This window comes from Canis lupus, chromosome 2 (assembly GCF_003254725.2).
Source record: "Canis lupus dingo isolate Sandy chromosome 2, ASM325472v2, whole genome shotgun sequence".
Classification (NCBI taxonomy): Eukaryota; Metazoa; Chordata; class Mammalia; order Carnivora; family Canidae; genus Canis; species Canis lupus.
In genome coordinates, this window is record NC_064244.1 from 74370973 (window position 1) to 74382512 (window position 11540).

Consider the following 11540-nt stretch of genomic DNA (forward strand, 5'->3'; position numbering starts at 1 on the left):
TTATTGAGCACCTGCTGTGTGCTCAGAGGCAGGGATGCAGGGTGGTCCCTTCCTGGAGCAGTGCATATCTGATGGAGACAGAGATATGATGAGACAGGTACAATACCTGGGAGACACAATCCAGTGACCGGGGTGGGGGCAGCGGGCAGAGAGGCCTCCTGGAAGACGGTACACCATGCGTAAGGGAGGCAAGAGTAACTGCTCTTCCTTTCCATCCTCAACTCTGTGAGATAGGGGCAGCTGTCATTCCTATTTTACAGGTGAGAAGATTGAGGCATTGGGATAAAAATTTAACCAAGGTGTCACTGCTAGACTCTAGGAAATGGGGGAGCCAGGATTCAAAACCAGGCAGCTGTTCTTCACCCCAAAGAAAAGGATGAGGGAACAGGTGTTGGGGGTAGTAAGAGGGAGGGTCCCCCCAAGGAGATGGTGTATTGGCTCCGATAGCAGAGGGCAAAGTGCTGGGGAGCATTCAGGCCCCAGGCAAGGAGTTCCCCCCAAGCATCACCCAGGCACTGGGGAGCTGTGGACAAGTTTTGAACAAGTTTTGTCTGTCCTAGAAAAGGTACCCCCTTTAAAGTGATCAGTGTGGGCAATGGACAAAAGTTAAATGTGATTTTTCTTCAATGTGTTATTGGTTTCCTAGGGCTACTGTAACAAGGCACCACAAAGCCAGGGTGAAGGTAACAGATACTTTCTCTCTCTCTCTTCTGGAGGTTAGAGGATTGAAAACAAGCTGTCATCGGGGTCATGTTGTCTAAGACTCTGGGTAGAGTCCTTTCTTGCCTCTACCTAGCTTCTCGCGGTAGGCATCGATCCTTGGCACCTCTTGGTCTTCAGCAGCGTCACTCCCGTCTCTGCCTCTGTCAACAATGGTATTCCCCTTGCTGCAGCTCTCTTCTTAGAAGGACAGCGGTCCTATTGGACAAAAGGACAACTCTGCTCCAATATGACCTCATCCTAACTAATTATATCTGCAACAACCTTATTCCCAAATAAGGTCCCATCCTGAGGTCCTGGGAGTCAGGACCTCAACTTATCTTTTGGGGGGACATAATTCCACCCATAACAGATGTCATTAAAGTGCTTGTCATATAGATAAATCTCACACCCGAAAAAAACCCTATGTACCACTCATGTCACAGTTTGAGATTCAGAAGATCTGGTTTCAGCATATCTGTCCCCCACACTAATACTTTGCCCTAGTGAGTCCTAAATAAATGTTTGAGAAATACTTGGCTTGTGGTCCTCTAGGGCTCTCAGGTCTGTCCTTAATGATTTAGAGAAATAGACTAAAAGTCCCCAGAGAACAGTCAAGCTGCCCCCTGTCCCAGATTCCTGGCAGGCAGCTGTTCCACTGACCTGGGCACCCCCTTCTCCGCCTTCCTGGGCACCAGCTTGGGGAAATAGCCAGTCATGAGAAGGATGGAGAGGAGAGGCCTCAGCTCCCTTCCTCTCCGGGTGAAGCAAACCCACTGTTCCCAGTCCTCTCGCTTGCTTCCCTACCCAAACAAGCTCAGACTATTCCATTCAGACAAATGTCCATGCATTACCCTTGTTTCCCTGACCTGGTTCAGGTCTTTCCTTTTACCACTGAGACTATTGCTCCAGTCTTCAAACTAATTTCTCTCATCCTAAACATGAATTCAATGACGTCTCTCATTGCTCTAAAACCTTCAATGGCTCCCTATCGCTCTCAGAAAAAAGTCTGGATTCCTTAGCTTACCATTTCTGGCCTTGGGCATGTTGGTCCCCAGGTAGCTATTGAGGCTTATTCTTCACTCTTTCCCTAGATGTGCACTATCCTACAGGCAGGGGAGGTTCCAGAATTTTTCTGTGAGGGCTTGTCTCCAAGTTGTCTTCATAAGCAGGGACACCTGAGCATGGCAGTGCTTTCCTGTTGTCTGCATCTCTCCTTGGCATACACTGTCCCCTCTATGGAATAATCTCCTTAAATCCCAATTTTCAACATGATACTCAAAGGACATCCTCACCCTGATCACATAAGCAAAAGGACCTCTCCTGGTCCACAGACAGAGCATTTTGGTTGAACTTCCTCAGGAAGTTTATCCTAGTCCACCTTGTGCTGACCAAAAGATACAGCTCCCTTCCCTTAGAGCTGGGTTCCAGCCCCAGGCTTGTGGCTGAATGGCAGGAAGGCCAGGTGAGAAAAGTGCCAGAATAGAGAGACCTGGCTGCTAATTCACTTTGTCAGTCTTGCAGCATGACCGTGGACAAATCACTTTTCTTCCATGGGCCTCAGATTCTTCTCTGCAGAATGGGGTGTGGGGGGAGAGATCCAAGCAGGGTGAAAGCATGAGCTAAGTTTCTCCCTCCACCCCAGGTCTGGTCTGACCTCGGTTCTATGAACAGGAGCTTTGGGGTGGGGGTGGGGGTCCTTTATTTGTATTAATTTACATATATTTGCATCTGTGCTATTAGAGGCACTGAGTACATTTCATTCATAGAAAGAACTGATGTCATCTAACTGATGTCCAGGGACGGAAAAAACCCACTGGCTCATGGTTCCCTCCAACTCTTAGCAGTCAGAGGTCTTTAGTAATTAATCCTCCTGTCCCTCTCTTTCTTTCTTTCTTTCTTTCTTTCTTTCTTTCTTTCTTTCTTTCTTTCTTTCTTTCTTTCTCTCTTTCTTTCTCTCTTTCTTTCTCTCTTTCTTTCTCTCTTTCTTTCTCTCTCTCTTTCTCTCTCTCTTTCTCTCTCTCTTTCTTTCTTTCTTTCTTTCTTTCTTTCTTTCTTTCTTTTAAAGATTTATTTATTTATAATAGACTTAGAGAGAGAGAGAGAGGCAGAGACACAGGAGGAGGGACAAGCAGGCTCCATGCTGGCAGCCTGACGCGGGACTCGATCCCGGGACTCCAGGATTGCGCTCTGGGCCAAAGGCAGGCGCCAAACCACTGAGCCACCCAGGGATCCCCCCTCCCCCCATCCCTCCCTTTAAAGAGGACTAACTGAGGCTCAGAAAGGGAACATGAGGAGGCCAGTGTCACACAGCAAGTGAAGAGCACCAGGCTTCCTCTGGGCTTCCCACTGTCCGCTGGGGGATTGCACTGCGCACCTTGGTTCTCCCTCCACTCCATGCAGAGGTGTGGGGAGGCTTGATTTTCTCTGTAGGCCCTTCTCTACGCCCCAGAATAACAAAGCCTGCTGGCTTGACAGCCTCCGTAACCACCACAGGAAACCAAATTGTAGTAGAAAGTCAGATGTGAGTGGAAAATCCTCTCCGAGATGTGAGATCGTTGCTTTCACCTGTTCTAAAAATAACCAGGTTTATTAGAGATTGATAGATGACAAGATAACCCACAGTTATTCCTCTGGGGCTGGGGAGAGAAGAGAGTGCTGTCTGTTGAACAAAGGGGAGTTGGGGGGCGCTGCGGGGATTGCTGGACCTGACTCAGTGTTAGTAGGGCGGTGGGCAGGTGCTCCTCAGGCCTGCAGGAACCCTAGGAGCAAGAGACAGTGGGTGCTGCCTTCAAGGGTCCCAGTCCAAGAAGTCCAGAGACCATGACATAAGTCGACAAAGTAACTGCCGACTGGGAGAAGGGATCCAAGGGAAATAAGCGGTGCTGAGATGAGGAGGCTGGGGGATAGTCAGGGAGGCCTCCGGAAGGAGGGGGCACTGCGGCCAGGACTGGACAGTGAGAAGGATGGCGGGAGGGCATCTCCAGGAGAGATACCAGCAGGTACGAACCCTGGAGGTAGGAAGCAGCTTGGTGGTTCTGGAAGTGCTGGGCAGGGAGGACGGGGTGTGGACTTGCAGGAGGTGGCAGGCCTCTGCTGGCTTTGGGGGCTGCAGGCTTATGGATTTGATTCCAGGTCAGCGGGAAGCTACTGAAGCAAAGTTTTCAGCAGTGGCATCAGGAGATGTGATTTGCCTCTTCAGAAGCTTGTACTTGGGGCTCCTGGCTCGCTCAATAGGTAGAGCATGTGACTCTGGATCTCGGGGTTGTAAGTTTGAGTCCCACATTGAGCATAGAGATTACTTTAAAAAGTGAAGAAGAAGAAGAAGAAGAAGAAGAAGAAGAAGAAGAAGAAGAAGAAGAAGAAGAAAAGAGAAAAGAAAAAAAAAGAAAAGAAAAGAAAAGAAAAGAAAAGAAAAGAAAAGAAAGAAAAGAAAAGAAAAAGAAGATGCAGCAGCAGCTTGCTCTTGCCTGTTGTGTGGATAACAAGGGGAGGGTCAAGCAGCACGGAGACCAGCCAGGCAGTGGAAATGGCATTGAGCAGGAGTGCCAGGGGGGCTGGGCTCAGATGGGGAGAGAACTCAAAGTATATTTTGGAAAGAAACTTCATAGGAGCTGCAGATGGACTGGAACGAGGGTGGGAAGAGGGTGGAGAGGAAGAAGGTACTAGAAGGGACACCCAGGTTTCTGGCCTGAGCACCTGGTGAGTGGCAGTGTCATTTCCTGAGGTGGGGAAACGTGCGGGGCGGTAGGGGCAGGTGTGGCAATCCAGTTGGGGGCATGGGAGGTTTGAGAAGTTTGCAGGTTGCCAGGGATGCTGCTGGAAGGCAGCTCCCGAGGCCCCCGCAGTCTCAGGCCATCTGTTGGTCCTTCCATTGTTCATGAAGTCTGATCAGTGAGCTCCAGGGCACCAGAGACCAGCTCTGCTTTGTTTTATAGCCTCAGCAGCTAGGAAGGTGCCTGGCTCGTAGTAGGTGCTCAGCAAAAATTGGTGGATGCATGAAGCTAGATCACCAGCTGAAAGAAGGCTCACAGACATGGTGGCTACTTCATAAATATCGAAGGAAGTCTCGGACTCCTCTTCTCTCACTCCCATATCCGGTCAGTTAATGGTTCCTGCAGATTTATCTTTCTCAAGCCAGCCCCCTACCCTATCCCTACCACCACAGCCCTAGTCCAGACCCCTCAGCATTTAGCTGTTTCCTGCTGGCTGTGAGCACGTACTGTGTCCCAGGCACTGTACCGGGCTCTCTAGGAGGATGACTGTCACTTAGCCTTTAAAACTACACCAAGGGACACCTGGGTGGCTCAGCAGTTGAGTGCCTGCCTCCAGCTCAGAGCATGATCCTAGACTCCCAGGGTCCAGTCCCGCATCAGGTTCCCTGCAGGGAGCCTGCTTCTCTCTTTGCCTGTGTCTCTGCCTCTCTCTCTCTGTGTCTCTCATGAATAAATAGATAAAATCTTTTAAAAAATAAAAAAATAAAACGACATTGAGAGGAACACCTGGGTGGCTTAGCGATTGAATGTCTGCCTTTGGCTCAGGGTGTGATCCCGGGTGCAGGGATCAAGTCCCACATCAGGTTCCCTGCAAGAGGCCTGCTTCTCTCTGCCTGTGTCTCTGCCTCTCTCTCTCTCATGAATAAAGAAAATCTTAAAAATAAAATAAAATAAAATAAAATAAAATAAAATAAAATAAAATGACACCAAGGGGCAGGAAACCTCTCCTCCCTTTTACTACTCACAGCGCTACGACATCAGCCTCCTGCGTGATCTCCCTGTCCTCAGGCCCACCGTCCCCCGCCCTCCAAATCCATCCTCCACGCTTCAGCCAAGGTGGTTGGCAAAACTCCAAACCTGTCCCTTCACAGCTTACAACCCTCTCGTGATCTGCAGGATCGTGACCCAACAGCTTAACGGGGTGGCTGGCGGGACCCGAGTTCCGAGTCTGCCTCTTGTGCCTCTTGTGCCTCGTCTGGATCTTCACTTGCATCCCCTGGAGCACCCAGCACCGTCTCTCACCTGCATACCTTTGCTCACTCCCCTGCCCTCTGCCAGGAGGGTCCTTCCTGTTGCTGGTTTGCTCACATTCACCACCTAAGGCTCCGCTCTTCTTCCCATCTTCTTGGACTTCCCTCCCGGCTAGGTTGGAGGTCCCTTAGGCCACCTACTCCCCACTCTGTGTTGACTCAGCAGCACCTGCAGTAATAACGACCTTTTTTTTTTTAAGTGATAGTTTGTTTTTTAATTAAGGTATGGGTCTTTAAAAAAAAACGTGGGGAGATCCCTGGGTGGCTCAGCGGTTTAGTGCCTGCCTTCGGCCCAGGGCGTGATCCTGGAGTCCCGGGATCGAGTCCCACATCGGGCTCCCTGCATGGAGCCTGCTTCTCCCTCTGCCTGTGTCTCAGCCTCTCTCTCTGTGTCTCTCATGAATAAATAAATGAAATCTTAAAAAAAAAAAGATTAAAAAAATAAAAAATAAATTAAAAAATAAAATTAATTAATTAATTAATTAATTAAGGTGTAGGATTATTTCCAACTCATCAGGTCTGGTGGTTCCTTAGTCACGACTGAACAAGAAACCCCGGGCAGCATTTCCTGACAGTCCAGGGTGAGAGCGGTGGTCAGCGGTTCTGCTCTTTCCTGAGTTAGCTTTGATCTGAAATGAGTCACACGGTCCAGAGACCACGTGTATGTGAGTAGAATGGGGCCGAAGGGTCTTCATCCCTTGCCAATCCTGCACAATACCGAGGGGAAGAAGGTCCCAGTGGTTTATTCTCACCCAGTGCATTCTGTTCCCGGTCCTCCCTCTCTCTTGGGGCTCAAGGCTCCCTCTCTTCTTGCTCCCACCCAGCCAGGGGTGAGGGCACTGGTGTCCAGCTGAGGGTTCTCCTTCCACTAGGCAGGGGCCTGCACCTGCAGGGCCAGCCCGGGGACAGCCCGTGGGACAGCGCGGGGTGGATCAGCTGGTGCCCTGGCGGCGGGCTCAGCGCCCCGAGCTCCCACGGCCACGGTTCCACATCTCGCAGCCCGGTAAGACCGTGTGGCTACCACTCTCCTCTCGAAGCTCTGGCATCTCAGGGTTCGGGACTGGCTCCAGCTTCATGCAAATGGCAGTTGGCTGGACTGCAGGTGCATGACCCCACGCTGTCCCAGGACAGACAGACATAGCCAGCCATGGAGACCTGGTGCCCAAGCAGGTGTCTGCTGGGCATCAGCTGCCTGCGGGCTTGGCTACTGCAGTTCCAGCTCAGACACCAGACTCCTGTTATTCCGGGCAAAATGCAGACTCTATACTAATAGTAGCTTTTATTTATTGAGGCATAGTACGTAACACATGCTATACTGAGTGCTTTACAAGTATCAAATAATTTAATCCTGACAACAGTGTTAGGAGGTGCGTAATTATTGGTCCTCATCTTACATATTTAGGAAATTGAGGCATAGAGAGGTTAAGTGACTTGCCGACAGCCACACAGCAGGGAAATGACAGACCTGGGATACAGACCAAGCAGGCTGGCTCCAGAGCCACAGTCAGCTGGTGCACTCAAAGGCTTCAACCAGACACGAGATGCACGTCTGTTTGCTTGTCTGTCCCCATCGAGAGAACAAGAACTGAGTCTTGTTGCTCCTTATCTTCAACACTGCCACAGCAGCTGGCACACAGTAGGTGCTCCATCAAGCCTCCCTTACCAGGATCCAGTTTGTAACCTCCTACTTTGGATAAGAGAACCCAGGGGAGAAAATGTTTTTCATATTATGGCATTTTACAACTATCTGTCCTACGAGATCACATTCGTTGTCACATTACTGCTGGGCGTAGATTATTAGACCCACCTGTCAAATGAGGGAACTGAGACCCAAGGAGACTTAGAAATTTGTCTAAGTCTCAGTGAAGGGTTGGCAGAGATGGACCATAAACCCAGGTCTCCTGACTCCAAGGCCCGTGCTCATTCTGCGCATCAGAAATGAGGCCAGGGAAGATGTTGCTGAACCCAAACCCAGTCCAAGGGGCATGGGGGGCCCTGCTGAGTCAGGGGTCATTAATCACTCCCTCTCCCAGCAAGGGGGAGCTTTTGGGGACAGAGGCTTGCTTCCCTCCGTCTCAGCCCTCAGGTCTAACACCTCTTTGGGGCAGGAAACTCTTCCTTGTCACAAAGCTCTGCCCCCCCTCCCCCAGCCTCCCCGTCGCCCTAGGCCACTCCCCTCCTTGTCCCCCTCGAGGGTCTTGGTAAAAGCATCCGCTTGTCAGTGTAAATCTGCAGGGTTCAGACCAGCAGCTGGAGATGGATGGGCAGGAAGCAGTAACAATGGATGAAAGACCCTCTGTGCCCAGGTGGGTGGGGGAGGGAGAGGCAGGAAACAGAAGCCTCTCTCCTATGCAGGCCTGGAGCTGCTGGCTGCCGGGAGGCCTGGGATGCCAGAACCTGCGGGGTTTATTTGGATTCCCCAAGGATCCAAGCTGGGAGCCCTTCGCAAACATCAGACCAGCCCATCTCCATGGGGTGCCAGGTCCAGGATGTGTGTGACAAGAATGTCCCTTTCAAGCAGCTCTGTTTGTCCCTAGGGCCTAGCACAGGGCTGGCTACACAGTAGGGGCTCTTCTGTTGAATGAAGAAATTAATCTGGCACTACTAATAACTAAGGAATTGCAGTGTTTTGTGTTTTTTTTTTAAAGTCATCTCTACATCCGTCGTCGGGCTCACACTTACAACTCCAAGATCAGGAGTTGTATGGCCTTCCGATGGAGCCCACCAGGAGCCCCTGATTTTTAAAAAAAAAATACAGAAAACATCCACAATTATCCCTTTCCTCTTCACAATTTTTGCACATACTGTTTTTTCGACCTGCCATGCTATTCCCTCTGCTTTTTTGCAAGGTCAGCACCTTCTCATCCTCTAGTTGGCAGCTCCCAAAGCTTTTGGGGAGGCTTGCTTCGGCCTCCTCCCCTTTAAGGTAACACCATTCCCTTGCCCCTCTAACCCAGCACCCTGTTGACTTCCTTGATAGCACTCATCACAATAAAACATCTTCACATTTCTTATGTATCCTTATTTTTGTGTTCCCTGTGTCTCTCACCAGAGCATAAGCTCCAAAAGAACCTCTCGTTCCTTGTCCTGTCCCTAAGGGACAGGTATTTAGAAGCTGCCCTATAAATAGTTGTTAAATAGGTCAAGAGATGAACAACTGAGTCCTGTAATGATGTCATTCACACCCTGTGCTCTGCATTCTGCTTCCTCAAAGAGAACAGAAGCAGTCTTGCTCCTGCATGAGGATTTGAGGATTGTAGAGCTCCTCTTAGCCCATGGTGAGCGGCTAGTTCAACAATCATGATGATCACAGATCACGTTAGGACTTGGCTTTCCCTGCAATCCTTTTTGGTTTCATCAAAATCTAGGTGTGCACAGTCGGGGGAGGCTGTACGTGGGAATGTCCACTGTTCGTCCAGCACGCTGCAGTAGACACTGGGGTGGCCAGGGCTGGTTCCTTTAAACATATCCATTTCAAAGATGGGAAGACCAAGGCCCAGAAATGCCAAGGTCAAACACACCAGTCCAAAGTTTTACCAGCAGAGAGCTCAGTAGACCTGCAGATTCATTGAGCCTGAAGACAGTCACTCAAATATCTATTGAGCACCTCTTACGTGTCTGGCACTGTGGTGGAAGCTGGGGCATGGCAACTAAAGGCTTAGAGATCCAAGAAATTATGTAAAAGGCCCAGCCTACCCGACACAGAGCCGCTTCAATGACTTCGAAAGCCAGTCCCTGCTTAGCCAGGCGTGAGAGCGGGGGCATGAGTCAGGGAGAGGAGCTCCAAAGTCCTGGGAGGCAGGGGGAGGGAGAGAGGATCTGGGGCTGGACAAGGAGACTGAAGTGGAGGACAGTGTTGACGCTAAGAAGCCAGCTTTGCTGGAGGCAGTCACCTCACCTGCTGTTGGGTTGGACTGGTGCCCGGACATTCGGTGCCTTCAAGTGGAGTGGTTTGTGCCATCTCAACAGTGTGGGACCCAGTCAACAGAGAAGGCCAAAGACCATGCATTCACCCAGGAAACTCCCATGGAGCGCCTGCTGTATGCCACAGCCCCCGCTGAGCCCTGGAGTCACCAGGGTGAGGGAGTCGCAGTCCCATCTCTAAGAGTCCTCAGTACTGGTGAGGACACGCAGACATGCAGACAGACCTTCAGAGACCCGAGATCAGGCCACCTCAAGGCAGCTCAGACCAGCAAGGAAATCCTCTGGCAGTGCCTCCCAACCTCCTCTTCTGGGACCGTTAAGAACATCATCAGGCCAGGCAGACCCGTACGCAGTCTCAGTGACACCTCTAGGTCAACATGTGACCATAAGCAAGCGACTTAACACCCCCCAACTTCAGTTTCCCCATCTGTACGATGGGGATCGTAACAGTACCTGCTTAGGCGGCACTGTGAGATTTTGATGAAGTAAGCCGCGAACGCTCTTGGCCTTCGGGTGCCGAAGAAACGGTGAGCACCCCAGTGGCCTGTGGCCTGCTGCGGCCTACAGTCACCACCATCCAGTCCCACTGGCTCTTGTCTTGGCTGGAGTCAGGCAGTCATGCAACAAACACAGGTGGGGCACTGGTTCTGTGCTCGGCCCGGTGCCTGGCGGGGGCGGGGGGGGGAACAAAAATAAGTAAGACTCAGCCCCCACCCAGGCGTTGTTCACATCCAGGGAGAAGCAGATAGAGCAACAAATATACTTGTTACAGGGGTAACAAAACGCGGCCCATGTTATTACAGATCTAGTCTAGGCACGGTAGACCGTTCTCCGAGGCGGCCTCATTTGCACCTCGCAAAGGTCCTTTACAAGGTACACATGGTATCCCGATTTCACGGATGAGCAAACTGAGGCTCAGAGAGGCAAATCCACCTGCCAAGGGTCATAGAGACTATGTCTGTCTGTCTCTAGAACCTATGCTCTGTCTTCACAAAAGCAAATCTTGTTTCTCCAAAGTCTTGTGCAAAGGCTGGCTCACTCAGTCAGTGAGCACTTATTGCACCCCTGCTGCATGCCAAGTCTGGACCTAGGTATAGCAGGAGGGGAGCTGAACCGGGCATGGCCCCTGCCCCCACTTCTAGCTGGGGCTCTGGAACACCCATGAGGGACCTTTGGGCACTAGTCTAGGCTTCCCCTCATTAAAGTGCCCAGAGGGCTGCCGGGAAAGGCCCAGGGAGGGAGGCTGTGACAGCTTTAGGCCCCCGGGGCCACCAGGCCTGGCTCTGACTCACCACCCACACCTGGCGCTGGCCTCAGGCAGCCACGCTGCTGGAAATAGACCTGGGGCGGAGAGAGCAGGAGCAGGGGAGGGCAGGGCGGGGGTGGGCAGGGAGGTGGCACCTGCAAGCGTGGCTGCCATTCCCACCCTCCCCACCAGGAAGCAGAGAAACGTCATCCAACAGAAGCCACCGGAACTGAGCCGGGCTGGGAAGGCTCCTGAGGGCTGAAGACCCCTTCCTACCTGGGAGGCTGCCCCGAAACAGTGAGAGTTGCAATAAAAATAGTGGCGATGCCTCACTTCCCACAACTCTCGGTGGTTCTCGAGCACTTGCTGTGTGCCCGGCTGGCCTCAGTAAATGCTTTGCATGTATTGGTGATCTCACTGAACTCCCACGGCTCCCCGGGAGCTTGTACTGTGATTAAGCCTGTTCTGCTGATGAGGAACTTGAGGTGCAGAGAACCACAGTATGTTGCCTAAGACAACACGGCCCTTGCATTAGGCGTCTTACCACTGCTCAGCTTCAGCCCACGTCTGATCATGTTGCCTCCCTGTCTAAAACCTGCGTTGGCTCCCTATTGCCCTCAAGATAAAATGTATTCAAGGACCTTC

The 11540-nt window shown here is 51.3% G+C and overlaps 1 long non-coding RNA gene across 1 annotated transcript; it reads right to left on the reverse strand.

Moving 5' to 3' along the window:
* Positions 1-263: 263 nt before the first annotated feature.
* LOC112660511 (uncharacterized) lies at positions 264-11306 on the reverse strand. Its single transcript, XR_003136990.3, has 3 exons — positions 11172-11306; positions 10103-10314; positions 264-918 (listed from the first exon to the last, which is right to left on the reverse strand). It is a non-coding gene; the product is annotated as an uncharacterized LOC112660511 (long non-coding RNA).
* Between the last annotated feature and the right edge of the window lie 234 nt (positions 11307-11540).